Source organism: Mesoplodon mirus, assembly GCF_964341445.2.
Source record: "Mesoplodon mirus genome assembly, chromosome: 4".
Classification (NCBI taxonomy): Eukaryota; Metazoa; Chordata; class Mammalia; order Artiodactyla; family Ziphiidae; genus Mesoplodon; species Mesoplodon mirus.
Window position 1 is genome coordinate 181265248 of NC_138979.1, and position 23982 is coordinate 181289229.

Below are 23982 nucleotides of genomic sequence, written 5' to 3' on the forward strand. Positions count from 1 at the left end.
TGGGGTGATGTAGCTACAAGCCAAGGAATGCCTAGGATTGCCTGGAGCCACCAGAAGCTAAGAAGGGGCACAGGATGTTTATTCCCAAGACTCTTCAGGGAAAGCATGTCCCTGCCAGCACCTGGCTCCCAGAACTGTGAGAGAATACAGTTCTGTTGTTTGAAGCCTCCACGCTCGTGGTAATTTGTTACAGCAGCCCTAGGAGAAGACCACACCCCCTTTATAGAACTCTTGGTTCTCTGATTGCTCAGCCGGGAGTAGTAAGAGTAGAGCATGGGGAGAAGGTTAAATATTGCTGGAGGAAGTCACCCAGCCTCAAGGAAGAGCGCTAGTAGCTTGTTCAATGGCAAGGCTTATTCCAAACAGCCCCATAAAGCACAGGCCCGGGAACCAGAAGCACAGCTGCCTGGAGATGTCCTGCAAACTGGGGTGTTCCTGGAGGACTGGCGGTGCAGGATAAATACAGTAACTCGTTGCAGTGTGCTTTCAAGTTTACGTGCAGGGGCTTCCCTGGTGGCACAGTGGTTGAGTATCCGCCTGCCGATGTGGGGGACACGGGTTCCTGCCCCAGTCAGGGAAGATCCCACGTGCCACAGAGCGGCTGGGCCCGTGAGCCATGGCCGCTGAGCCTGTGCGTCCAGAGCCTGTGCTCCGTAGCGGGAGAGGCCACAGCAGTGAGAGGCTTACCTACCAAAAAAAAAAAAAAAAAAAAAAATGTTTACATGCAGTGCTTCAGATCGTAAGTCTCATCTAATCCCCTGGATATTAGTATTATTTTTATTCCTCAAGAAACCAGTGATTAAAAAACTTGAGAGATTTACCCAAGGCAGGTAAATCAGAGGAGCAAGGTTATAAATCCACAACGGTGATGCCAGAACGCAGCTTAGGTAAGTCTGACGTGCATTCATTAAGAGCCGCCTGCATACCAGGTACCAAGGTGAGAAAGACACAGCCAGGCTCTTCCTGCCAGGAGATGACAATTTAGTGGTATAGACAGATAGAAAAACAGAGCTGCTCCATGCGGGGGATAAATTCGAAGTGGAGGAAAGGTGTGGACGCATGTTGCAGCCTCAGGGGTTCAGGCAGGAGGAGGTAGCTCCCCAGCCTGGCTTCGGAAGAGGATTAAGAATTTGGCAGGCGGAGAAGGAGGTGTGGGTGATCCTGGCCGGCGATGCTCAGACCTTTCGGTCCTAGGACCCTTTTAACACGCGTATAAATTATTGTGGGCCGCAAAGAGCTTTTGTCATGTGCATTATAGTTATCAATAATTAGTATATTAGAAATGAAAACTGAGATATTGTAAACATATTTACCAATTTATTGAAAGGAAAAATACTGAACCCATTACATGTGAACATAAAGAATACCTATTTTTAATGAAAAATAAGTTATTCCAAAACCAAAAACGTAAGCTACAGCAAAATGGCCTTGTTTTACATTTCTGCACATCTCTTTAATGCCTGGCTATCTGCCTTATCAGCTGGGTCTTCCTATCTGGCTCTATGGTCAATCTGTTGTGATATGTGGTTTTGGCTGATGTCTATGGGGAAAACATCTGGCTTCACATACATAAGAAGGAGGAAAAGGAGGACCTCGGGGACCCCTGGCAGGCTCCTATGGATCCTCTGGGGTCTCCAGCCCATGCTGTGAGAACTGCTGTACCAGGGAGAGGGAACAGCCTGACCTGAGCCCAGGAGGCAGACCACAGCATGCAGTGTTTGGGGGAATGAATTACACACAGCTCCATGTGACCAGAGCATCCTGGGAAAGACCTCAAATGGTGGGAAGGACCCCTGAAGTGGGAGTGAGGGAGGGTCCAGACACCTGGTGGTCCATGCTTCAGCCAGCAGTGATGGAAGGGAGGCCATGCAGGGTTTTACCAGGGAGGGGTCCCAAGCCGCTGGCATTGGGAAAGAGAGCTCCAGCTGCTCGGGGGTGGGGGGGGGGAGGGCTTGTGGGGTAGGACGGGCTGGAGGAAGCAAGCCCAGAAGCAGCTGCAATGGTCCAGGCAATGGATGACTACCCTTTGGAAGATTCTGGGAAGATCTATCACTGAGTTACATCAGAGTACAAAGCTGCTGTTCACGCTGATGGCCCTGAGCCAGTGAGACAAGGTTAATCACACTGAATAGGCTGTTTTAAGAACAGGGGAAATGTTTCCATTAAAATAATTAAAATCTTAAAACGTTTTGGGGCTCAAAGGTATATGTTTCAGTTACCTGGAAAACCTACTTGCTGAAACTTCATTTTTTCAGCATCCCAGAGAAATAAGACATTACCGTATTTTCTCTATACAGTGAGACTGGAGGGGGAAAAAGACTGTGTAGGCGGACAGGTGGGGTCCCAGCCTTCCAGAGCCTCCCCACTCAGTAGCTCTGTGACCTTAGATGCAGGAATCAGTCTCCTTGTGCCTCAGTTTCTCCATCGATAATACAGTAACAATGATTCCTACTGCAGAGATGAAATGAGATCCTGATCTATTGAGCTTAGGTCAACATCATTTCCTGTCCTTCAGTTGCCCATGTCAACTTCCCACACAGAGCCCCAGAAGTGTTTGTTCTATCAGGGATCTGACTGATAGCATTTAGAGCTAAGTTCCCAACCCAGCTGCAAAATCTCTTGCTCTGTATAACTGGTCTTTTGCTTCAGAACATCCCTCTCTATGATTGCCTATAAATCTCACAAGGCATATAACTGGGGATTTCGCATTTTGAAAACACATGTACCAAAAAGCAGTGAACATCAACTAGGTTTATATGGATTTCGGAACTCCACCCTTTCCCCCACCCCTCACCGTTCCCCCAGATGGCTTTTATGCCCGTGGACAAAGTGGAGAGCCATTGTGGACAACCAGGGGCACGGAGGATGGTGAGAGGTCCCTCCTCCAGGGTCATAGAGGAGGGTGGAGGGCTGGGGGGCAGAGCTCCAGAGTCCCAGGCACCCCCATCCCACTTCAGCCATTGCAGTGTGTCTGATGTGCTTCTTTATGGGGATTCCACAGGAGTCTGATCGACAAGATGGGTCCTACAGAGCACACACGCATGTACACACACAGGTCTGCAAAGCTCAATTTCAGGACCAGTTAGATTAGCAGGGAGAAACTGGTGAATCCCACTGGAGTCTCTCTCTAGTCTACCTGCAATGAGGGGCTGCGGTGGTGTCCCATCAAGGGTTCAAAAGCCCTCCAGCTCCCTCTTTGTCCAGCCTTCTGTTCCCTGATCTCCTTTGGCTTGGGAACCACTCCTGGCTCCAGGACCTCCTCCAGTGCCCATGGAGTGCTTCTTAACCCAACCTCAGTCTTAGTGGGAGAAGCAACTGTAGGGGAAATAGTGGGACCCGGGCTCAAATCTGCCACTACTGACTTAACACAGACCCTTCAGTTCTACAAGCTTCCATTTTATCATCAGTGAAACAGGACTAAGATTGTTGGGAGGACAAGATGGTTGGGATTGTAAATGAGATCTGGTAAGCAGAAGCACCCAGGATATAATAGATGCTCAATAAAAGTCAGTGGAATGCTTTCAAGATTCCTAAGATAAATGGAATTACATGAAGTGTGTGTTTGTGTGTATGTGTGTGTGTGTGCTGGGATGGTCCAAAATGAGGGATCTAGGGGTGCAGAATACCTACCTTTCTTCTTTTAGGGGATGGGATTCTATCCAGGGACCAGTTTCAGGAGGATCAGAGAATGTCAGACACTCAGCCTAGCTCACCCCAGCCATCTTTCTATTTTGCCCTTCTGCATTGGAGTATGACTGGTTATTACAATGAAAAATTCTCTCTTCCTCACCCACAGCAGCTGTTTCATTATGTTTTGCATTTCTCTCCATCTAAATGTTAGCTCTTGTCCCGGGCAGTAACTTTCATAATTTCTTTAATGTATACATCTCTATTGACATTATGATGGATGATAACAGACTTCCGCTGAGGAATGAAGCAGTCTTACAGGGCCAGTCCGACCTATAGGGAAAAGAGCAAGGATTAAATAACCAATTATAAATGGATATTTACCTGATAGATTAGGCTGGAGGCTTTAGAGCAGTCTTGCTCCATTAGGTAAATGATCTATGCTCTTCAAAGTTTATAAATATGTATTTCACCAAAAGACTCAAGTCCTGGCAATAATTAATATGCATTTCATAGCATTCCATTAAAATCCGAGCCCTCCTTTTGATTTTTCTGAAGAAAATGAGCTTAAAATAATGCTGCAGCAAATAAGTAGCTGGTCTTCTTAGTAATGCTGGGACTTGCCACTGTTACATCAACTTGTCCAAAACTGTTCTGTCTCACATGTACCCCCTCCTGGGTCCCTTCTCATCACAGGTTACTGCAGCATCTTCTCAGTGATGAAGTTACAACCACCCACCCTCATTGGATCCTCACTCCTAGTGTGAAATTGATCACAAAGTCCTATCCATCCCCTGCCCCCATCTCAATATTTTCTTGCTGCCAGCATTAGGTTTCCATGTTAAAAATCTACATACATTATTGCTCTTCTCAAAAACCCTCCACAGGAGTCATTATGCTGTATGCTTGAAACTAATATAATGTTACATGTCAATTATATGTCAATGAAAAAGAAAAACAAACAAACAAAAACACTCCACATCTCTGTGCTGCTTTAGTAGCAATTCCCAATGTACTTTGGAATACCAATTCCACGAGACAACACTCTAAAAATTAAAAAAGAAAGGATGTTGTGATTAAAACATTTAGGAAATATTGTATCTTTCATAGTCCCTCTTGGAAGTTCCAATGTGTACGTAATTTTCTTTTTGTTGTTGTTGTATTTTTGTCTGGTTTTGGTATCAGGGTGATGGTGGCCTCATAGAATAAGTTTGGAAGGGTTCCTTTGCAATTTTTTGGAATAATTTCAGAAGGATAGGTGTTAACTCTTCTCTGAATGTTTGGTAGAATTCACTTATGAAGCCATCTGCTCCTGGACTTCGGTTTGTTGGGAGTTTTTGTACTCACAGATTCAATTTCAGTACTTATATAATAAATGGTCTGCTCATATTTTCTATTTCTTGGAAGTTCCAATGTCTATGAGCGTATTAAGGGCTCTGAGAAGTCCTGTAGTGTTTACCGATGTTTTCCAAGCTTATTTTTTGTAACGTGTATTACCATCTTATGGAACTCTTGTTTCATAGAGCATAACTTGATAAGTCCTGGCTCACAAGATAAAGTCACAATCACTTAGCCCAGCCAATGAAGCCCTTCACAACTCCCCTCTAGGCTACATTCCCAGATTCATTTCTGCCTGTTCCTTCTTTATTGTCTCCCCATTATAGGCCATTCTTTATTCTCAGAATGTGCATGATCTGCTCTTTTCTTTCCATGGAAATCCCTCCTTTCTTCTCCTCCTTCATCTTGCAAACTCATATTTAAGCTTCAAAAACCAACTAAAGCATTGCTTACCCCAACCACAAATTCTACACTCCCTTACCTTCTTCATCATGTTAGCATTTTTATGCACCTCTACTATTTTTATTTTAGCTCTTTCTGTATGAGAGTTACTTGTTTATTTCACCGTTTCACCAGAAAGACTGGTGGAGAGAAGCTTTATCTTGATCCTTTCTCTACCTCTGCAGCCTAGACGGTTCCCAGCACTTAATTCATAGGCAATGAGTATTTATTTGCTGAAGGGACTTAGAGATCAAATTACCAAAGGTAAGTTCTTCTTGCTCTTTTTTAGGTTTTGAGCTTTTTCTGCATGACCATATGAATTATTTAAGCAACAGAACCTGAAAGAAAAGAGGGATGCCTGATTTTGTCCAGCCACGTCACCATAAAAAACACTTCGAAGAAAGGGAAGACTCAGTCTTTCCCCCCAATGCCCACCTCTCCCTGACCATCCGTGAGTGAAACTAGTTGATTTATGGCTCAAGAGGATCAGTTGTTTGAAAGAGCCATTGGATATTATTTTAACAGCGATATAAACATTATGCTCCCATTGTAGATTTTCTGATTCCTTATGTCTGAGAAAGTGCCTTTAGCCTTGACTCAATGGCAGTGATATTGGAATGAATGCACTTCCCACGGTATCTGGACCCCCATGAATATAAGATGCTTTATCTCTGGCAAGCCATGCTTTAAATAAATAAAATGAACGCTCTCATCATCCAGAATGCCTATGAACCGAGGCTTTTCAGTGTTATAATGTGGATACAAAGCCTGATTGTGGATACAGGCAAGAGGGAGGGTAATATAACAGAGGCAGGAGACCATAGCTCTGCATCAAAGTAATAGAGCATCTTAATGGGAGCCTGGACAGGGTGACGACTTGACTCTATAATCCCATCAGTTTTAGTGTCCAAACGCCATTTGTACATTTATGGAGGAGCCTCTTTAATGGGAGGGAAATAATAATTGTAACATTTTAAAAATGGACTAGACAGGCATCATGTCTGATTCTCTCTCTCTTTCTTTCGTGTGAGTGTGTGTGTTTGGGTGTGATGCATATATGTGTGTAAATGTGTGTGACTGTGTGTGTCATATCTGGGGATGCATGGTCCCCACCTGATGGCAGTGACTGATTATGCCACAGAGAGGTTGATGTCACAGACCTCTCATGACCCTGAACTAGGAGTGGGGGCTTATTCAGTTTGTCCTCTTTGGTTAAAATACTTTTGTTTTCATCAGCTGCTTCTATCTCCCGGAACAGTTCCCATGGTCTGAATGGGACCCCGAACGAAGATCAGCTGGAGACGGGGTGAATTTCCACAGAGAGGCAACCCCTGCATCTGCCCTGTGTCGTTTAGGACTCAAAGTGTACAGTCCACCTTTACTTTAGTTTCATTTCAGTTTCACTTTAGATCAGGGGTCCACAAACTAGGGCCCGGGGGCTGCCCACCTTCTTTTGTAATTGGTGGTTTACTGGAGCACAGCTGTACCCCTTAGCTTACATCTTGTCATGCTGCTTTCACAGCACAATGGCAGCATTGAGGAGTTGCAACAATGATGGTGTTGCTGATGAATTTAAGGTTCTTTTTTTTTTTTTTTTTTTTGCAGTACGCGGGCCTCTCACTGTTGTGGCCTCTCCCGTTGCAGAGCACAGGCTCCGGACACGCAGGCCCAGCGGCCATGGCTCACGGGCCCAGCCACTCTGCGGCATATGGGATCTTCCCGGACCGGGGCACGAACCCGTGTCCCCTGCATCGGCAGGCGGACTCTCAACCCCTGCGCCACCAGGGAAGCCCTCAGGTTCTTTTCTTCATCGTGAAAGAACTTGGAGACGAAGTGATGGGTAAGAATCAGATTTATTTAGAGAGAAACACACTCCACAGACAGAGTGTGGGCCATCTCAGAAGGTGAGAGAGAGCCTCAAAATCTGGGGTGGTTAGTTTTTATGGGCTGGTAATTTCATAGGCTAATGAGTGGGGGGGTTATTCCAACTATTTTGGGGAAGGGGCAGGGATTTCCAGGAATTGGGCCACTGCCCACTTTTTGGCCTTTTATGGTTAGCCTCAGAACTGTCATGGCACTGGTGGGTGTAGCATTTAGCATGCTAATGTATCACAAGGAGCGTATAAGGAGGCTCAAGGTCTACCAGAAGTTGAATCTTCTGCCGTCTTGGACCCAGTTTGTTCTCACTAGTTTTCATCCTGTAGTATGGCTGTGTCATTCTTTTAAAAGTTGTGCCCTGCCACCTTCCCTCCTGTTTCAATGGTGGAAACTGCAAACCCAAGACATTTACTCCCTGGCCCAATACAGAGAAAGTCTGTGGACCCCTGTTCTGGATCATGAACCTGAGCTGGGCAGGACCTCCAAGGTGCCCTTGCTGGCTCTCGGCTGATATGGAGACCCACCTGGTCTTTCTTCTGCAGCTGCTTGAGCAGCTCCTGTGACGGGTGATGGCACCTGGCTGGAAAGCAGAGTGATTTTCAGTGTTTCCTTCTAGAGTTCTGTCTTCTCACATCTCCCAAGGTCTTGGAGTTCCAGAAGATTCCTTACAGTGGACCTTCACAGCTTCTTTCCATATAGCCATTTTACTCAATGGGAGGTACAATTTACTTTTTCCATACCCAACTCAACACCAAGAAATGCAACCTCTCGCTCCTGGAAAGTCTGTTTTTGAATGAACCCGAATGCCTCCAGAGAACATCCCTACATAGTTTGAGTGTTGGCTGCTGTGCTTTTGGCTTCTCCTCCACTTGAGATGCCCACTGGTGAGGCAGAAAGAGCATAGCAGTAGAGCCAGAAGACCTGGGCTTAAAGGATCAGTTGGTCACTCAACCATTTTTACTGAGACTACTTGAGTACAATGACTCTGACTGAAATAGAGCAGGAACCTATGGTCTTGTCCCCCATGTCCTCCACCTGTCTTTTGTCTGTAGAAAATCTTTAGCCAAAGAATAAGTTTAATCAGAGAAGTGAGAAAAACGCAGAAGCAAAGAAAAGCAAACAGGACAAAATAATGATAGTTTAGTCATTAAGCAAAGTCAAGGACATTTAGTTCCTCCTCAAGGGCTACAGATCATATTCTGAGCCATATCCTGTGAGCTGTCTTGTAGATACTGAAACCCCCATCAGGTGGAAGAAGTTAATGACATAATGACCAGACTGTAGCCATGACATGAGCTGCCACAATTCCGAGAACTGGCCTCAAAGAAATGGGAACAAACTGACCCTGGAACTGAAGACTAACTGTACTTAAACCAATCAAAATGATGCTGATCAGACCACTGCATAACCAATTTCAAGATGACTGCCAGAGCTGACTGTGCCGTTTCTGCATGTAACCCCCTCTTTCCGCCTATACACCCCTGAAACTCCCCTTTAAAAGCTCTGGCCCATTGAATGTCAGCAGGGGAGTCGGCCTTTAGACACGAGTCTGCCTTCCAACCCCTGTTTGTTGGCCTCAGAGATAAAGCACACTTTCCTTTCCACCAATCTTGGTGCTCAAGTATTGGCTTTTGAGTGGTGAGAAGCGGGACCGCACTTTCGGTAACATGTTATCCCCCCGGGGACAGAGTTTTCAAAACCAATGCCTGCCCTCTGTTCCCAAACCTATGGAGAAGGTATATAAGCAAGCAGGCTGTCGGGGGGACTTTAGTATAATAGTTTGGAAGGTGCCTGTGAGTCCCCAATCCAATCAGCTGGGGTCTGGGAAGGCTTGAGATCAAAAGCAGTGGGAGCTTGAGATCCAAAGGAGAGAGTTGGTAGAGGGCATTTTGGGCAAATAACTGCTATTACTTGGAAGGTCCCTTCCAACTCTGACTTCCCATTGCTTACCTTAACCTGCCACCCCCCAATTTAAGATGGGCCTCTGTGCCTAGAGCAATACTTCTCAAACTCTAATGTGCAGGAATCACCCGGGAGCTTGTTAAAATCCAAATTCAGGTCTTGGGTGGGACCTGAGATGCTGTGTTTCTCACAAGCTCCAGGTGATGTGGATGGATGCTGCTGGTGGGGTTTTTGAGTACAAAGCACTTAGAGGATTTTATTAATTCAACAAGTATTCATTAAGCACCCACTGGGTGCCAGGCACTGCACAGGCTCTGACGGAACTGGGATATGAGAGTCAGAAATATTCACACCCTATCGTGGTCTCAACTGGTCCAGGAGAACAGACATGGAGTAAGGACCACCTCCCAGATGACACATCACATTTGTGATGAGCCACACAAGGTACCATGCAGACATAAACTCAGGTCACATGATTAGCTGAGGGTGGAGTTGGAGTGAGGAATGGCTCTCCTGTAGGAAGAAATATTTAAGGTTAAAACTTGGTTATCAAAATCCTCCTCTCCCATCCTGGGTCCCCACAGAGAATATGCTTTCTGTATGCCCATGACCTCTATTCCATAAATATCTGGGACGATCAAGATGATCTCAGTTGTCACACTGACAGTGAACTCTCTGGCCATGAGACTTACCCCAGACACCTCCTCCAGGAAGCCTGAGAGGATTGGTTCTGTCTGGCACTATTCAAGCTAATCCTCTCATTAGATCATTCTGAAAGACCCCTGTTTCTTAAGAGTTTTTCAAGTGTATCAGCTACTAGATTATAAAAATATCTGAGGGCAGGAGCCTGGCTTCCATCTCCTATTACCCCGGTGCCCAGAGCAGTGCTACATAGGGCACACTTGTTCACATTTCAATGGAGTGACTTTGAAATAAGGACTTTGCCTTAGAGGGGGTTGGTCATGTCCTGTGCATTGTGTACCAGCCATCCCCCCACCAGAAGTCCAATGCTTTCCTCACATCTTTTCTGGTGTGTCAAATGAGGAGAGCCCATGACCTTCCCTTTGGCTTTAGGGTCCTAAAACTCAGGTTGACTGTCCCAGAGTCAAGTCCACATGTGTGATGTGAGGCTACCTGTGACTTCCTTTAGTGAGCACATACTACGTGCTGGCTCTCCTTATGAAGCAGGAGTTAGTGTGGACTTTTTCCAGGCTGGCTGAACTGGTCATAAAATAAAAGTTCTGGCCGTTTTGAGTAATATTTGGCAAGAACGGGGTTAACACGGAGCTGGGTTAGAAAGAGCGCTTCAAAGGTTTGCCTGAGAGAAACGCGATCAAGCGTCTTTGGAGAGAGGCAGGGAATAAGATTGGGCACGGTGCTCTAAGGGCAGCCAAGTCACCCTCTCCCAGTGGTGGGAGGGGACATTAGAAGTGACAGTACCCCTATATTCAATATTTTGTAATAACCTATATGGGAAAAGAATTTGAAAAAGAATATATATATATATATACACACATACACATATACATGTTTATATATGATTGAATCACTGTGCTGTACACCTGACACTAACACAACATTGTAAATCAACTGGACTTCAATAAAATAAATAATTTTTTTTAAAAAGAAGTGACAGTTCCCTAGCAAGGGGATGCAGACTGAAGAGTACTCAGAAGAAGAGACATGAGAAGGAGAATAAACAGCACCTTCTGCCAGCGGTGGAGGAAACCACCAGAACGGGCAACAGGAGGTCTGTTTGTAAGAGTCAGCTGGGGCTGCCCCAAGGACACCATTTCCAACAGGTTTGAGGGGAGTCTTTAATTTTATTTAACGTTTTAAACTTTTCATTGTATTACTTTGTGAAAAGAAAATAAAACTTTTTTTTTTAGCATACTTGGAGTAAAACCCACACCTATTAGTTTCCTGTGGCTGCCATAACAAAGCACCGCAAACTGGGTGGCTTAGAAAAACAGAAGTTTATTCTTTCGCAACTCTGGAAGCAAGAAGTCCAAAATCAAGGTGTCAGCAGGGCTGCTTTTCTTTTTTTTTTTTTTTTTAATTAATTTATTTATTTATGGCTGTGTTGGGTCTTCATTTCTGTGTGAGGGCTTCCTCTAGTTGCGGCAAGTGGGGGCCACTCCTCATCACGGTGCGCGGGCCTCTCATTATCGCGGCCTCTCCCGTTGCGGAGCACAGGCTCCAGACGCGCAGGCTCAGTAATTGTGGCTCACGGGGCTAGCTGCTCCGCGGCATGTGGGATCCTCCCAGACCAGGGCTCGAACCCATGTCCCCTGCATCGGCAGGCAGACTCCCAACCACTACACCACCAGGGAAGCCCAGGGCTGCTTTTCCACCAAAGGCTGTAGGGCTCTGGCCTCTTCATGCTTTCCGGTGGTTCCAGGCAGCATCGTTCCTGTCTCTGTCTCCGTCTTCAATGGTCGTCTTCCCACTGTGTCTTCACATGAACCTTCTCTTCTCTGTGAGTGTCTGCCCCAAATTTCCCTCTTCTTAGAAAAACACCAGTCATATTGGAGGAGGGCCCACCCTAACGACCTCACGCTAACTTGATTCCATCTGCAAAGACCCTATTTCCAATAAGGTCACATTCACGGGTACAAAGGGTTAGGACTTCAACACATTTTTGGGGGGACACAATTCAACCTGTATCACCACCCATCACAATTTTCAATTTATTTCCTTTAGATGAAGTTTTATATTACTATCGATGTGCTATATTTAAAATAGCCAAAGAACTTCCTGTACACCTTCAAATTATTTTTTGTATAACTTTAAAATATAAATATTTTCCTAGGTAGGCTCTTTTAAAAACTTGTGGGAAAATAATTGTGGGTTTTTTTTGGCACCAAAGCCTAGGTCATATGACACTCTCCAAATAGTAAAGGCAAAAGTCCTTCTTGTATTTTAACGTAGATTCATTGAAGAGAATATCTTGTTTTCTTAGCAATCCATAGTGGTGTGTCTAATAATATTATATAAGAATTTAATAATACATTTGTATTAGTACATATTATTATGTATAGTAATACTACTTCTTATGTACTTACTTTGGAGAAAATATAGGAAAACGCCCCTTCAAGTAATGCTTACATTTTTGTAAGTTACCACTTTCTTTTTCCATTCTAAAATTCTGTAGTTTTTTTATCTTATAATTTTCTATTATAATCCTAAAATTCTGTAATTATGTCCATCTCACAAGCACAGAAGTAACACATATTCCTATTATTAAACTATTATAAATAGTTCAAATTGGTCCTCATAGTGGGGAAAATTATATTAAGTTTAAGAAACAAAAATACAGGCTGGGACAAGAAAACTGATCTCTCTAAGAATCATCCACTTGTAGAAATATTACTCTTCACTCTGATTTTTGCATCACGTTGTTAAAAGAGAACCTTGCCATAATCAAATTGTGAAATGCCAAATTAATGAGTGATATGATCTTTGGAGAAAATGCTTTTAACAATACTTTATTTTAAAAATAATGTCTTTTTTGGTCTGTCTTTAGGGAGAGCCTAAAACCCAGGTCAGTATTTTTCACCTGGTGGGGTGTGTGTGTATGTGTGTTTGGGGGGTTACTTATTTAAAATGCAGATTACAAGGTGCACCTGAGACTATTGGAATCGGTGGTTCTGAGGGATGGAGTCCAGGTTTCTGGATTATTAGCAAGTCTCCCTGGGGATGTTTATGCACATATAAGTTTGATAATCTCTTACCTGGACCCTTTGCAAGCACTGTTATTCGCCTGATGGCAGGTACCTAAATGAGGGAGGAATATAAAGGCTCAGCCTCTTTTGAGCTGCCTCAAATCCCTGAACCTAGTACACAGCACCGATCATGTGACTCCACACAGGGGGCCCCAAGGACCCCCTGCTCCTCTTCTGCATCAAGACACGGGGGCATCCTGAAGGACTCGCCTTAGGACTGCAGACTGTGCTCTCAGAAACAGGTCCTGTCCTCATCCGCCCTGCTCATATTAACGCCCCTTCTGCCTGTGACCCCGGCCAGCCTGAGTCTTCTGTGCATCTTCTGGGGCCCAGCTATGGGAACCCCGGGAACAAATGCAGGGAACACAAGGAGAGGGTTGGCACGAAGCTTGCCTCCTGCTGAAGGCTGCCAAGTAAAATACAGGACACCCCATAAATTTGAATTTTAGATAAATAATAAATAATATTTTAGTACAGGTACGTCCCAAATATTACATGGGACATACTTAGACTAAAAGAAATTCAAATTTCACCAGGTATCTTGTACTTTTTTACCTGCTGAATCTGGCAGTCCTACATCCTGACACTTCTCTGGGTGAAGTGAGTCCTCTGGGTTCAAGTCCCTATTGTCACAGCCCTGGGGAAACAATGTCCTTCCATACTTTTGCTGCAAAAGGATTAGCCAAGGCCAAGTTCATGTACATTTGGAGGCTGAGTCCAGTTTTCACGTTTTCGAAACATTTTCTAATTTTGGTAGTAACGTACAAGTTGACAGTCACCACTAGATTTCTACGATCTGTAGGTCTTTGAATGATTTTGACAGAAACCGTTTTTATAGCTTTTTTTTCCCCGTTCCTTTCATGACAGTTTTAAGCTACACTCATGTATGGCTAATTTGTGATCGATCATTTTTCCCTCTGGTGGTGATGTGGCATCCTGAGGGCTGAAGTGGGTCAGCACCACGTTTTGAGTCCCAGCCAACTCTTCAATTAGAAGGTGGAGATAAGTGAGCTGTTACCCAGGCGTGCTCTCTCTTGCTCTCTCTCTCTCTTTCTTGGTCATTTATCTTATCTCTCAAGAATATGCCATTTGGCACTGCTGAAAACAGCCTCCTTGTACTTCACCGTACTATTGCTTTCTCCAGATCCGTTTTGATCCATGTAACATCCCAGCCATTCTGATAAGTTCCCCCAAGTTCATCACCATTCGCAAAACTCAGAGGGGAAAGGGCTGAACGTGTGAAATGATCAGAACAGTAATAATCATCATCATCTCAGGAAGAAGAGATAGACCAGGAGAGCAGCTAAAATATTATAATCCAAACAATGTTATGGGTAATTTTCCCCTCATAACCCAAAGACCAAAAACTTTATGACTCTTTTAAACTTCAGTATTGCACCAATTAAATTTCAGCTTAGGAATCTGAGCTTCTGGTCTATGTTCCATTAAAAAAAATGTAGCCTATCCTATGTTCCCTAAAGAATCATAGGAATAACTTTTTATTCTTCCTAATCGCTTTTATTTTTCTCAATTAAGAAGCATGAGAAGAATATTAACTGCAGATGTTAACTCATGTGTTCTCAATGTGGTGACGATCACATCTTAAACAATGCTATTTTCTTACAAAAAGTAGGAATGAGGCTTTTTTTTTTCTTGTCGCATTTAACTTTTCTACCTCACAGCTCAGATAGCTTTTTAATCAAAGCAGGTAATGGAAGAACAGTCTGTACCCTCAAATGCAATCATATTTAATCATATTTAATATCCTTATTTCTCAGCTGATCAAACTTTAAAATTTTGGATGCCTTGGTTTGATTTAGAACTCTGTAGAAGTCTAACTAATAAAGAAGCACATTCCTTTATTGTGTGGATGGGGAAGTGTGCTGGGGAGAGGCCTGGGCTGTGGGTCTGGATTCCAGGTACTAGACAGGGCTCTGCGCATGATTTGCCTCTGTGCCTCTGTTTTCCCATCTGTCAAAGGGGTGGGTTAGTGTATGTGTCCACTTAACACTTCTCCATCCTCTGAAACAGTGAATGCAGGTGGGTTGATCTCATTGCCAGAGGGCAGGATGCAAACAATGTCCCTCTGGATTGCTTGTGCTTTGCACAGTGCCTGCATAAAGCAGACGCTTCATAAATGTGTATGGAGTGGGGATTGGACTGAATGCTATACAACCATTAAAAATGTTAAGTATGTTTAGTATATATGTATAACTGAATCTCTTTGCTGTACACCTGAAACTAATGCAACATCGTAAGTCAACCATAATCCAATAAAATTAAAACAAAAATGTTAAGTAGGATTTGCATGTTGAAAAATGGACACTGGGCTTCCCTGGTGGTGCAGTGGTTGGGAGTCCACCTGCCGATGCAGGGGATGCGGGTTCGTGCCCTGGTCCAGGGGGATCCCATGTGCCGTGGAGCGGCTGGGCCCATGAGCCATGGCCGCTGAGCCTGCGCGTCCAGAGCCTGTGCTCTGCAACGGGAGAGGCCACAACAGTGAGAGGTCTGCGTACCACAAAAGAAAAAAAAAAGAAAGAAAGAAAAATGGACACTGATGGATGGAATGTTGAGGGAAAAATAGACCCCGCCAAATATGTTTTGTGCCATGATTCCTGCGAGTTTAAATGCTTCTCTTTTCAACAACATAGTGTGCCTGGGCCTGGGCTCAGTGGAGAAGGTGTAACGTGAATGCCCACGGCCCACCTTGCTAGCAGCTCACAGAAGGGGGGTTGGTGTGTGACAGCTGTGTGTGTCAGGAACTGGGGAGCCCCAGGAGGGCCCCAGAACCAATGGGTGAGGGCTGGAAAGACCACCAAAGTGTGGGCTGAAGGTAGAGCAGGGTTCCATCAGGTAAAAGGGAAGAAACGGCAGTGCCCAGGTGGAGAGACCGGAATGTGGAAAAGATAAAAGGGAACAAGAGCATGAAAATAGCTCTTGTGATGGGGGAGAAATTGGGGGTGAAATAGAATTTCTAATTTTTTAATATCTTTTTGAGAAAGATTTGTAACTAGAAAGGTCAATTAAAAAAGACATTTCCCGGACTTCCCTGGTGGCGCAGTGGTTGAGAGTCCGCCTGCCGATGCAGGGAACACGGGTTCGTGCCCCGGTCCGGGAGGATCTCGCATGCCGCGGAGCGGCTGGGCCCGTGAGCCATGGCCGCTGAGCCTGCGCGTAAAAGACATTTCCCAAGAAAAGGTAGTGGGTTAGGGAGAGCTCAGAAAGTTCTGTCCTGGTAACCAGAGGAGCAGGGGTCGTGGCAGTCAGGTTTCCATGGGAAACTGAAGATCCTGGGTGTTTCCTCATCTGCCCTCCCAGGGTGGCTCCACTCTGTGCCAGGGTGAGGTTGCCTGCCTGTCCATCTCCTGCCCCTTCCAGCTCTGAGATTCCCATATCTTTTCTGCTGGTTATTTTTCCTTTTTTGGCCAGCCAGCCACCCTTCAGAACCCCTCCATCTCCGCAGCTCAGCCCCAGAAAGGCCTGTAAGAGAGATTTCTCTCCTCGCTGCCTTTGGTGACTTTAAAGTCCATTCTAATTATTTTAATCACCCCTCCCCTACACTATCATTACTTTCTAGTGTCACAGTGCCTGGGTTCCAGTTGTGTTGTTACATGGGGAGCGCATACTGCCTATGTCATGGGGATTTTTTGATGCGCAGTGATAGGGTACCTTTTCTCAAAGCTGATAATAGATATCACACCAAAGTAGGGAACATTCAGGGCACTGTAGTCTCGTAGGACCCACACTGTCACCTTGGAGGAGCCTGCTATGAGCCTCTAGCCTGGACACAGATTCGTTTCAAGGGACCCGAGTCCTGGACTTGGGTTGCTGGACCCCAACGGCAAGTCAGAAACAAAGAGTTCTAGGTCCTTCGAAAACTATCCATTTTTAAAATTTTATTTTTAATTATCACATTCATACATGTGCATTAGGGAAACTTTGAGATTATTTATTTTTATTTGTGCATATGGATAATGCACATACACACAAGAAGATTTATATAAGTTTTTTCATCTTGATTTTTTCACTCTGTTTTATGGTATGAACATTTTCTGAAGCTCTTAAGATGTCTCTGAGAATGTGATTTTTAAAAAATGGCTGTAGAGGACTCCATGTGGTGGGTGTAGGTGATTCACTGAACTATTTCGCTGGGGTTGGACATTTGGGTGGTTATCTGGCATCACAGATATGGATGACAGTAAACAGCAGGTGCCCTATTCCCACCACGTCCCAGCTCTGTCTGTCTTGAATCCTAGAACTGAGCTTCCCTCTTGGCCCCTTTGGTAGAACTTTCCTTGCTCTGGTGCATCATCACCCTGGGACTGAAATCTGAGCTGTGGCCAGAGCTGCCTCCAGCCTTGTCAGCCCCATTGGGTGAATTAGGAAAAGATGTCCCTTCCCACAAAGCCCTTGACTTCCATCTGTCAGGAGATTTTCGTAGAGGGTATTGTCATTATCTGGGGTGGGAATAGCATCCCCTTAGCCATGGCCCCCTTGTGCAGTGCACACCCTTGAACAATCCTCAGTGATGGCCTGGGAGGGCTGGTCCCTACCATCCAGGGCTGGTTTGTTTCTGCTGTCCCTGCCTCTCTGCTTCTCCCTCCTTTGGTCATCTATTCCCTGACCCCACCAGTGGTAATCTGTCCTTTTCCTGATCAATTGCAACTATTTGCCTTTCTGGCTTGAGCCTTCACACCCACCTGCTTATTATTATGTTTGTTTTCTTTTAAAAATCGTTTTAACTCTTCCTCTAGTCAGGAAGACCAGTGAAATGGGTTTTGGGGTCAGACAGTCCTTGATTCAAACAGAAGCCCCATCACTTGTTAGTCTTATGACCTTGGACAACTGACTTTGCTGGGCTAATCCTTTTTTCTCATTGGCAAAACGGAATGAGATCACCTAACACATGAAACACTTGTGCGGATTAAAGGAAAAAAATCCAGGATCACCATCCATTAGTATCTTTCCTTCCCCCTCCTTGAGGGCAGAGACTGTTTGTGTAACTTCCTCTGTCCACAGGGCCAATACAGTGCTGGTGTATGTCAGGGACCCCTGAAGTTTGGTTGAATAAGTAAATGGGGGCTGAGGAGGAGAAAGAGGGGACTCATGCCTTCATCAAGTCATTCTATAATGGAATGTTTACTGAGAACCTGCTATGTGCTAGGGAACAGAGATGTCAGGAAGAGACACAGAGCCCCTCACTGAAAAGGACTCATTGTAGTACCCTGTATCCACCCTATATTTCAGAGGAAGAGAGTAAGTCAAAGGCTTGAGAGTGAGAGCGATGCATATTCGACACCATAATCTACTCCATGCTGGAAGCTGGGAACCAGAAATTAGTCTGTCCTGGTCCTTCCTTTTAAGGCTTCCTGAAGTACGTGCTTGGCTTCTAAGTTTTGGAGGATGCATAGGAGTTCAACACTCAATCAACAAGTACCTTCTGGCACACCTGTTATTTGCCATGCCCTATTTGCTGGGTGGTGACATCCAAAGGCATAAACTCTGGCTCCTGTCCTCACAGAGCTTCCTGGGGAGATGACATAAACAGCTGGCAAAAGAAGGGCTTGCACCAGAGGATGTCACCAAGTGGCACTGAAAGATGTCACAGGCTGCAGGAGGATTGTGCTGGGCCGGAAGAAACAAGAAGGGCTTCCCAGAGGAGGTGACGTATGAGGGAGAGGGGAGCAAAGGGGCCCCAAAACAAGAGTGCTGTCTGGTAGCTTAGCTGGTGTGCAGACCCCTGGGGATCAGTAGCGTGTCACCATCCACACATCCCTGATTGTTCTCATCTCAGTGGATGCAGAGGGTGATGGCAAAGTCCTGTTGTCCCCATCCACTTGGGAGGTATCTCGTTTCCTTGCAGCTTGGTGGGCAATCCCATTAACATCCTGCCTTTGATGTATACGCCCAGGGGAGGATTGCCTCTGAAACTCCAGGACTACCTGGGAGAAGGAGGCACTGAACTGCTTGGAATTATATGAAGGCTTTGCCCACTAATCAATTATTAACACAGTGCCAGGGAAACACCCAGGCTTAGGGGACAAATGGCTGTGTATCCAGAGCTAAGGCAGGTGGTGACCTGGCCCTCATTTCTCTCTCCCGCCTCCCCGAGAAGTCCACTCTCATGACTTCAGCCATGAGCCTGCTGTGTGGAAAACTTACAGAAATGCAAAAGCAGAGGCTGCACTGCAAATGTTACCCCAGGTCATACTCAGGGAGTATGTTAGTGATGTTAGGAGTGTGTAATGAGTAAACGTCAGCCCATGACTTGGCATCAGAGCCCAAGAGGGCAGCACTGTGTGACCTCAGGCAAGTTCTCAACATCTCTGGGCCTCAGTTTCCCCATCTGTAAAACGGGAACAACATAATAGATGTGTAGGTTTGCTGTGATGTATTATTGTTGCATATGGATGAATGAGTATGTAAACAATAATGGTGTAAGCCGAAGGTAATTGGCTGTTTACGCTAAGCCAGGAACTGTGAAAATACCCATTTTCTCACTTAATTCTCAGAACTTCCCTCAGAGGCCTGGGCTATTGCTCCCTTTGGCCTGTTCATATCAGACTCCAGGAAATGGTTGTGGCTGTTATGCTTCCTGTTTCCTTGTGTGTTGCCCCCTCCCAGAGCACCTCTAAGGCCAACTCTTCTCCTTCTCGGCAGCCTCTGTGGCTGGTGTATGGTAAGCGCTCTACGCGGGTGGCCAGTGACCCAATTAGATGCTGGGTGTGGGCGCTGGTTCTCAGGGGACAGCCTGAGAGGAGAATCTGCTTGCAAGCGGAACGGAGATGTGTGATCTTCCCTCAGTGGAGGGGAAATCGCTGGAAGGCACGGACCCTGGGTTCTCCCCGGTTGGGCAGCGCTGGTCTGGCATGGTGATTGTTCGAGTGTATGTCCACAGACCCTGCCCCCCATGTTGAGTTCTGACCGTGTCACTTACCAGCCCTGTCTTTTTGGCAAGTCACGCATCTGGGCTTGGGTTTCCCTAGAGGCAGAACCCTGGGGGGTCCAGGAACACCCACAGGGTGTTGAAGAGGGGACACAGGGAAGGGAAGATGTGAGACATCTACACCGTGTGTTGGGAACATAAGATGCTTGCCTTAGAATGATCCACTATGAGAGAGGGAGCCAGCTGGAGGAGGGAGGGGAGGGTTAATTCTAGCCCGTACATCCTGGATGATCAGCTGTCTGGGCTGTGAAGGCAGCCCCTCAGCTGAGAGCTTCAAAGTCGGCTGTTGGAAGTCTGCCCAGAGTCAGCCGCTGAGGGATTACATCTGCCAGTCGTGTAACCTACCAAGCCTCAGTTTCCTCTCCTTGCAAATGGGCTGGGCGTCCTCATCTGGCCGTCTTTGCAGCAGGCATTTGCAGCAGCCATGGAGTGTCAGACAGAAATGGTGAGGCACCACCACGTCTGTTCTCCAGGAGACCTGGAAGAAGATGCGCTCACGGACCAGATGAAGAGGCTTGGAGCGGGCTGTGGAGAGGGGGCACAGGACCGTGGGATGTTGGTGCATCTTTGAGAAGGGATCCACACCAGCTCTTTTCTTCAGGCCACAGCTAAGGTGGGTGGGGACTGATGGAGCCTTCATCAACCCGTGAAGCTGAGGCTAGAAGGTGCTGGTGCCTGCTTTCCAGCTGGCATCCTGGGAGGTGGCACCTGGCAGGCTTTCTGCTCACAGCCCTATGGTGAGAAACGACAGGCAGGATTTGGTCCTGCGTCTCTTCTCCTGTGCAGACTTCTTTTCTGGACTGTAGTTTGTTTGCATACATGGGCTGGGTGGCTGCAGAGAGCCCATGCTCTGGGTTCCTGGGGACGCCAGTAGGTGCAGGAGGGAGACTGTTACTCGAGGGAGGGAGAAGGACACAAAAGATGCCAGAGACTACATTTCCCAGCTTCCCTTGCAGCTAGGTAGGTCATGTGACTGGGTGTATTAGCTTCCTGTGGTTGTGGTAAACTACTACAGACTCCATGGCTTCAAGCAACACACTTTCATTCTCTTACATTTCTGGACGTCAGAAGTCTGATTCACTGGGCTACCTTCGAGGTGTCAGCAGGGTTATGTTCCTTCTGGAGGCTCCAAGGGAGTATCCATTTTCTTGTCCCTTCCAGCATGCAGAGGGGGCTTGCATTCCCAGTTCCCAGGCTCGTAGCCCGCCTCTTCCATCCTCAAAGCTAGCATCTCTCTGACCCTTTCTTCGCTGTGACATTTTTCTGACCGATTAGAGCCGGGAACGCTTCGCCACTGTTAAGGATTCACACGATTACTTTGAGCCCTCCTGGATAATCCAGGATACTTGCTTAACCTTAATCACATCTTAAAGCCCTTTTTGCCATGTAAGGTAGCATATTCACAGGTTTCGGGGATGACATGGACATCAATGGGGGCCATTACGATGCTCTTTGCCCATGGATAATGGGCTATGAGAAGCATGTGCAACTTCTGTTTCTTGTATATACCTAAGATGAAGCCACATGCTCTCTACATTTCCCCCACCCTCCAAGGTGTACAGTTTCAGACCCAAGGCCGAGAGCAATTGGGGCACCCAACCTAGACCCAGAGATGGAAGCTGCTTATTGAGGGTGGTCGGGACACCCACCAGCTCAGAGCCCCCATGTGAAGACCCAGAGTACCCTTTACTGTTCTGGATGGGTGTGTGAGAGACATGTAAACTTCTCTCTTATTCAAGGCAATACTTGGGGGACTCTGTGTCTGAGCACAGAGCCTACATTTACTTTTACTAATATAGGGAGATTATTATATTAGAGATGAAGCTGAGTTGTGGAAATATAAAGAAACAGACACTTTCTCGCTCCCTTGAACACATGCTGGCTTTGGGGAACGACACCTTCTCTATGGGCAGTGGCAGCAGTGAGGCATGAGTGCCACAGAGACGATCGGCTAGAACAGGGGTACCCAGCCTGGCTTGGTGGTGACCTCGAGAAGGAATTCCCAGGGGTGGATGTTTCAACTAAGTGTTAGCCACACAAACAGGGATGGAAGGACAGAGGTGCTGATTATCTCCACTAAGCTGTGGCTTGAAAGGCACTCTCTCTCTCTCTCTCTCTCCCTTGTAGCTTTTCCTTTGCCTTCATGCCCATTTTCCTTATGACCCCAGGCTGGGGTGACTTGGCACTGAAATTGGACTTTCCTTGGGCTGGCAGGCACAGATTAATTTCCAGGGCTGGAGTCAACTGTACACCCAGGGAACAGAGTTGGAAGGGGTCCCAAGCCAGGAGCCGGACCTCTTCAGGTACTTCTGGCTCCAGCATGGGGTAAACTCTCTAACTGGTGGACCTGCGGGACTCCCGTCCTGGGGGTCACTTGTATGACATACCTGGTGAGTGACGCTCTGGCATTTGCTTGTACACCACCAGTGATGGGGAACTTGCCTTCCATTCCCAGATCCATTTCCTGCAGCTCTAAGGTTTTAACAAAGGGAAACAGGTGGGGGCCGGGATCCCCCAGGGGCCAAGAACCAAGGTCAAGATGAGCTCAAGGCAGAATCAGAGAGAGTTACTGACATCCTGTATCAGCAAAGCTTGGGTTGGACAACCCCAAGTGACCCTGGGTACCTCAAGCAGGAGGGGACTTACAGGGTATTGGAGGCTTTGGGATGATTGGAAGAGCTGGCCTTGTAAAGATCATGGAAGCTGCTGCTGGCGCTTGGGAACTCAGAACTGCAGAGATGGTGGGTACGGCTGCCAGGAGTCTCAGCTGAAACTGTGGGCTGCCCAGGCACCGGTCAGTGGTAAGACCTCGTGTCAGCTGTTTGTGGAAGCCGGGGTGCTCGATGTTCCTGCAAGGGAGATAGAGGCTCCTGCTTCTCTCCCACCTTCCAGATCTCCCTGGAGAGCCTCTCATTGCAGGGACCTACTGGGGCATCCTGGGGCTGAGAAAGGCAATGTCTGGGCTTCCAGCCTCTGCCGTGTGGGAATGGGAAGAGAAGAGGGCAGGGAGGAGGGGTGGGAGGGGTGGGAGGAAGGGAAGGCAGGAGACTGTCCAGCTCACGTGGTCTGCTTCAGACACCGTGCCCACATCTTTCCTGGCATTTTCATACGAGGAGTAGTCGACCAAACACACGCTGGCTTAGAAACGACCACATGGGTGAGTTTTCTGTAAGTTGCACATGCTAAAGAGATGACCTCAAATATTGGGTCATTGCTTATTTTCTCAATGAAAAGATTCCCACCGAAGTGTTTTGACTACTCGGAAAGTCAACTCGGGATAACCAATTTTAATCTACGAACCTATACTTAAGACCACATACAATATAAAATAGGGATTTAAAAAATGTCCTTTTGCTGTCTCGCATTTCACAGAAGTTTGCCTATCACTGACATGTGATTATTACTTGTTACTTAAGCTTGCATATGCTACTTTGACACCAGCAGTCATGATCATCTCAGTTCTTTGAGATACAGCATCCTTGAGATCTGTGTTCCCTGCAAGTTGTATTCCAAGCCACAGGGTTTCCTTCACATAACATTACAACCGTTTACACAAATTATCCTGAAAGTGTACATTTGTGATCTGGGAGGCTCTTGATGTGGTCTTTAAAGGGCTTCTTTAGAAAGACACTCAGCACGGAGGGGTGTCAGCTCATGTAGCCCATAGATGGCTGACTAATTCCCTGTGGTATTTCTTTGCCTCCTTTATAGGTGATCTCTCTCAGTATCCCAAGCTAGCCTTGACTGAGTTCATTTCAGTCTCTGCATCGGCTCCAGACATAACCTTCCCTTGTATTTGGGCTTGCACAGAATAAAAGGACAGTGAAGACACAGCTCCTGTGTGTGTGTGTGTGTGTGTGTGTGTGTGTGTGTGTGTGTGTGTGTGTGTGTGTTTACATTTGCATAGTGCTTTTAGAAAATTCTTTCATGGGCCTCATTCCTTCATTCCTTCATTCACATTCATTCATTGACTCATTTACGTCATTTCCATTCTGATGCCACTGAGCGGATTCCCACTGCCCTTGGGATAAAATCCAAGCCAGTGTCCCAGGCCTGTGGGTCTCAACATCACCTGAAGCCTGTCTGGGTCCCTCCTCTTCCTTCCCACTCTGTCCCAGTGGTCCC